Here is a 6,633-nt window from a genome sequence, read left to right as displayed (position 1 = left end):
GAGGCAGAGAACTCGACAGCTTTCGTGCAAGATGGGGCCCCACCGCACGTCGCTAGTGAAGTTCACTGGCTTCTCCGAAGCACATTTGGAAACGATCGAATTATCAGCCTATAGTTTCCAAATGCTCGGCCGGTACGATCACCCGATCTCACTCCCTGTGATTTCCGGTTGAGGGGCTCTCTGAAGCGCAGCATATGGAGAGACGTAGCCAGCGCACCTGCGGACACGCTTCCTTCTGCTGTGTAGAATGCAGTCCGGCGCTTTCAGACTCTTCCGTACACTGATGGGCGCCATATTGAGCCCGTTTTGTAGCAGTAACGGTACCGGTATGTAATGGTGTGGTGTACCGCAGCAGCACATTAAAAGTGTTTTAATTGAACTGAATCTACAGTTCTCTTCCCCGTGTCCTTGACATTAACGCTACCAAGTTTGGTCCTCGTACGGTAATTACTTTCCGAGCTCTAACGTGTTGAATAGGGAGAGTTTAATTATAAGCGCCCGGTACGTGGGTGCCGCGGCAGAGCTTGTACCGCGGCAGCCACTGCGGCGTCGGCTGGCGCGTTTGTCGCGCTGCCAACCGCCGCGACCCACATCTGCGGCGACCCCCCGCACCAGCACAGGGCAGCCGGTCAGTCCTCTTGTCTCGGGCCGACCGCAGCAGCTCGCGACTCCTCGGCGTCGACTTCAGGGCGTAGTTATTGCTGGCGCCGAGTACTGCCATTTGCGGGGGCGAGCAGCAGCGCCACACCGCGATCGCCAACTATCGTTTCCAGCAGATGTAACGCGTTTTTTTTTTTTTTTTTTTTTTTTTTTTTTTTTTTTTTTTTTTTTTTTTTTGCCGTTGTAGTGCGGAAATGGTCTCGCGCTCTTCATTCTGTCATCGCGATATTTGCTTTTGGCATCCTGTACGAACAGCCCCTTTATTTATTCTGCTCCCTGTCTGGGTACACCGCGAATCGCCCACTATTTCTGCTCGCTGTCTGGATTCGGGCCAGAGCGGAAGTTTGTAGTCATATTCTCACTGTGTCGAGCCGTTAGTCAGTGAGATTTATTCCGTCGTTTTCTCATTGGTCATTTCGTCGAAACAGTTCGATGCAATGTGCAAAAATGTTCGAGAAAATCGACTAAGGTTTGCGAGCATCTTTAAGACGCTAAAGCAAGGTTGATGTCTCTGTACAGGCCACGTGGCAGTACAGTAGAATGCGCACATGCCCCGTTGTGGTTGTAAGTTCAGTTCCCTACTGAAGCGAATTTTCAAACGCCAAGTTTAAACCACATGAATATGGGGGAAAAAAAAATCAGTGGCTCGTTCGAATGTCGTCTCGGACATTATTTCTTTTGGTTTCTCCGTTTATTTCAAATATCTATGTCATTTAAAAGTGAAATTAATGGAACATATTCTAATTAACAGGTATCTAATTGCTATTTATATGAAAAACGACCGTCTTCTTATTTCTAACTACATATCGCACACGTCATTCACTTTTTACTGCGAACGTACTTGTAAATTCTTAATTACTGATTGTTTATTAAAGATTGCTTACATTAAAAAACGTTGTAAGTCATTTGTCATCTTTGTGTTTTTCACACTTCAAGGAAATGTTCTTGGGACTTGCGTCTCTCTTTAAAATTTTTGTTCGGGCTTGTATTCGAACTCCTGGCAAAGCCACACGACCTGTCAAGACAAAGTGTCCTCGGTATAGCATAATAAGGATCACAGGAAAACTTAAAAGCCGATTGCCCCAGCCAACTATCATTGGGAATTAATATTTGTGCACTGAACTCCACCATAAATATAAAAAATTTAAACAAATCCGATTGCCATTTGGACTCGTTGCGAGCCGAGTTCTTAAAAGCCGTCAGGATTTTCTTGGCAGAAAATGGAACTCGTGTCGAAGAAACAGAAAGCAGAATATGTACAATTAAGAGTTTCTCAAAAGCTGAAAAGTTGAAAAATTGGTTGGCAAAAAAATAATAAATAAATAAATAAATAAATAAATAAATAAATAAAGTAAAATAAAAAAATAAAAAATACTGAAACCAAACAAGCGCTTCAACAAGTATTTCATCTCGAATGTTGTATTGTGTGGCAGCTAATTATGGACATTCAAATGGAAAGTGGTGAAATACTTGGCCGGTTCTGAAATGTGATTGTGGAGACTTCAGTGGACGTCGTTGACGTCAGTCTGTTGTAGAATTATTGAACATCTTTTACGCTCAAGAATTATGACGTCTTTGGAGAACGAAAAATCTCCTCCATGAAATTACACTTCAATTTCTCAAACAAAGATCTTGCGAAACTGAGCTCGCTCTGCTGTAGACAATGGCGCTCAGGTTGATGCCGGTTTCTTAAGGATACTGTCCTGCACCGCCGTTCAGTGATACGGCACTATCGAATACTGGACTAAGTTTGCGACTGGAAGCGCCCTCTTGCAGACAGAACTCAACACGTCGCTCTTAATGAAACGAAATCTGCAGATTAATTTTCTGAATAGCCCCACGTCGTGTGGCAGAATCGTTTCCGTTTACAGTGTAAATGAGTGATCTAGGAGCAAACGTCGATAGCTCTTTAAGACTGTCCGCAGATGATGTGGTTGCCTATAAGAAAGTAGCGACGCTAGAAGATAACATATAGCGTATACATAGGAAAAGAAATCCACTCCTATACAATTACACTATTAATGACAAATTTCTGAGCACAGTACCTACCATAAAATATCTAGGAATAACTACCCAGAGCGACTTAACTGGAGTAACCACATAAAACAAACAATAGGAAAGGAAGATACGAGAGAGAGAGAGAGAGAGAGAGAGAGAGAGAGAGAAGATAGAGAGCGCAGCGATTCGTTACTGAATCGTTTATTCGGCGCGAGGACGTTACAGAGACGCTCAAAATGCTCCAGTGGCAGACGTGCATGGCAGAGAGGCTTACTGCTGAAATTTCGAGACAGAACTTTCCGGAAGAGTCGGACAGCATATTACTACCTCCCAAATACGTCTCGCGAAAAGGCCACCACGAGAAAATTCGAGAAATTGGCGCTAATACCGAAGCTTACCGACAATTTTTTATCACACGCACCATTCGCTAGTGGAACAGGGAGAGGAGAATCAGTTAGTAGTACGAGAACTACTCCGCCACACACTGGTAAGGGACTTGCGGTATATGATGTCGGTGTTGACGTAGACTGAGAGAGGAATGAACAGGTACAAGAGCAAAGAGCCTAATGGAAACGATGATAATGATGATGCATATTGCGAAGAAACTAGCTGCAACGAAGAGTTCACTGAAGGAAAGATAGCAGGGAAGGAGGCGAGGGGAACCGAGAGGCTCGGCTGTCATCAAAAGTGGAGCAAAGGCAGCAGCAGGTAATGGACGGGCCACAGGGAGGGCAGGGGAAGGCGGGGAGCGGCCGTTCCATACTGGCCTACGTGGGAGGGGACGGGGCTCCTCTCACGGCATATTTCACCAGGCTCCTTGTCTCTCTGCGATCTAATAAACACCCTGCCAGTCCGGAAAGTTTCGAGACTCGATTAATAGAATGTGCGTAAAAGTTCAGATGTTCGCTTTAAAGCTCCAGTTACGTCGCATGGGCTCCCCTCACTATCTGAGTAAAACGCACAAACCGTTCGTACAACCGAGTGAAACTGTGAGAAAAGTTCTTCTTTGGGGTATTGTTCAACTCTCTCATCACACTGGCCTGAATGTAGGTTATGTCGTCAAAGCGTTGACCCTCCTCCATGTGAATTTCTGCAATTTTGAGCTTTGTGGTAGGCTCACATTGACAACACGGGGCCTCGTCACCTGTCGTGTTTTATCCCGGAAAGGATTTGTCCGCATTTTTCATTTCAGTCACGTCGCGGCAGGCATGTGCGCGTCGTTGTTCTTATTCGGGAGTCTAGTTCTGCGGCATAAACTTCGCACAGATTTATCTCTTATTCAAAACATTCTGGAGAATGTATTGAACACTCGATTTAGATGTGTTGCTCACTGCGACATATGACACAGCCAACGCTGACACACTACGGCCGCACGTCCACCACTTAACAACACTGCTTGCTCACAACTGACCAGACCAATGAACGTCTGTCGTTTGCAGCTGCCACCTGACGTCGCTTGTATGGCAGGAATAAAAACCCTCTGGGTACCTTTTGGGCGAACGGTGATCGTTGACTGTACACTTCAAGAGGGTGAGAGAGAAGAGTTCTGAAGAACTTACTTGTTAGTAGAGGTCTGCATTATTTCCGATTTTTACCGGCGAGTCCCGCTCGCCCCTCTGGCTCTCGGGAGTATGCGGCCGAGCGTCCTCTTCCGCCGGCTGTGGGCAGCCGATCGCCGAGTGCGCCAAACGCTCGGCTGGTCGCCAGTAACCGGTGGACTCAGTGCCAGCGAGCGGCGCTTCGTCACTCTCCTTGAGATCAGAGACCACCGCTTCACATTAACCACTCACTTATTTCTTTTACAAATGTCTTTCGTTGTTTACTACCAGTTCTATGACCTAAATAATACACTTGTATATGTTACATTTGATGTTTGTTAATATGTTGCAGACTACTGGAGTTTCGCCTTTGAGGTTATCATGTATTCCAGTAACGGTAACGTCAAAAACTGTAATGTCTGAATTTAGTATTTTGTTCCGTTCGGTAGACAAACGGGAACACAGTAGTCTAATCGTGGACTATGTGTAGCCTATCTCCAAACTCGGCCACGTATACGTTGTACTAATATTGAATGCAGGATCGGGAAGGAATGACGGAGTTAAACGTAATACTCACGAAATTTTGTTGCACAAACGTTAATTTCTGAACAAATTATGACCTGTAAATAACGTTACAAGTGAATCGTGACTATGCAATTCGTTTTTCGTCATTGGTGCTCCCCGATGCACAGGCGTCATTTGTGTTCCTGGAGCTATTACTACAGCTGGCGGTTTGAACTTCTTCCTGTGAAGTCAATGAAAGTGGAATCATACATTTATAGAGTTTGAGGAATGTTTCCTTCCTTGTGATTACGTGGTATGTTGTGAATACTTACGTAATTGTGATGGATGAATAAGAGATCATCCACCTTGTCTGATTCCAGGCACGATCTTTTGCTGGACAGCAGGTGACCGGCCTGGCTAAGATTTCTCTCGCTGGCAGCACTAGTGGCAGGAATACAGAGAACTCTTCTGGCTACTACCGACAGCCTTGGAAATAACCCCGCGTGCGTTTTCCACCACTGCAGAATTTGTCCTTCGGCACAGCTACAGTCGGATTTGGAGAGCGAAAGGTACCTGTCGAGTTCATTGGTAGTAACTGTGTGTCCATCTTCGTTGTCCTCATCCGAACTCCAGTCCATCCTGGACTTTTTCGTGGGAAGAACTTGGTCACTATTTGCTTGAATGGACCCTAAACCTGAATGAAAACATCCGTAAGATATTCCTGTCACCTTCAAATATGTATACACCGTAGTTAGAATTACTGGTTACTAAACGACTATATTTACGATGACATTTTATATATATCAACACGCATTGTGGAATGTTTAAGCTGCGAAACTTTTCCCAAATATCACATTGTAGACGTAATAAATGTTGATCCAACGAAAGATGGCACATTAAACAAACAAACATTCGTTTACTAATTGGTTTCAGTGAATGAACCTTACCTTTTACGGGCAGCTCTGAGTACAATCGTCGAACTTCAGCATACGCGGCTTGCTTTTCGTCTGCTGTGAGTTTCTTCAAAAGACGCCGTGATGGCCATAGAACCGTGGCAACGTAATGGATAGCCTCAATTTTGCACTTCTCTGTGATGAAGTATGTTGCTCTCCTGTTTATTTTCGCCATGAGCTGAAAAGGAAACCCAATATACATAACTGCACTCTGATAATTCAACAGTTGTATAAAAGATCGTAACCTATAGAAAGTGTTCTTACCTCGTTGTCACTGTCTGTTGGTTCACAATGATGTAACAGACTCTTGTACCACGGCAGCACACGTTCCAGCGTTTTTATCTTAGCAGTTTCCAAATCCAAACTCGCTTCTTTACAGGGGATTGGAAAAATGACAACGTCTCGATCGCACCCTTTTTGGAAGATTTCTAAGAGTGTCGATTGCCCCCGGGATTATAGTAGATCTCGAATATCGTCGATTTGACTTATGACGGAATTGAGCATTAACAGTGTACAGTTCCACCGAGTTACAGCTTCTTGCTTCACAGAGTGCCGCAGACGCCCCGAGTAACCCAATCTCTTCAAATAGCCTACTATAGCTCTTGCTGATAGTAGACACGACAGGATTTCAGGGGCTTCGTCTTCTAAAAACGTCTCTTGAAATGTGTGACGAAGCGCAGTCATCAAGCAGTGATCAAACCAAGGCAAACGGTCGTAAGATTCAAGTGCCTTCTTCATATTAGCTCCTTGGTCGGTGACAAAGTAACATTTCGTAAGATCATTCTTGTTAATTCCTAACTCAAGCATCCGCTCTTGGATTTCGTGCCGTATGTTCTCTCCTGTCTTAGGTACGTCCGGAAACTTGGTTGTTTCTAGTTGCCACTCATCATTCACATAATGCGACGTCACAGACAAAAATTTCTCTTCTTGTAGTTATCAGACCACAGATCAGCGTCTAAAGCACACGTTTTGCTCTTTAA

This window comes from Schistocerca piceifrons, chromosome 3 (genome assembly GCF_021461385.2).
Source record: "Schistocerca piceifrons isolate TAMUIC-IGC-003096 chromosome 3, iqSchPice1.1, whole genome shotgun sequence".
Lineage (NCBI taxonomy): Eukaryota > Metazoa > Arthropoda > Insecta > Orthoptera > Acrididae > Schistocerca > Schistocerca piceifrons.
The sequence above is the reverse complement of the archived record's forward strand: the minus strand, read 5'-3'. Positions refer to the sequence as shown.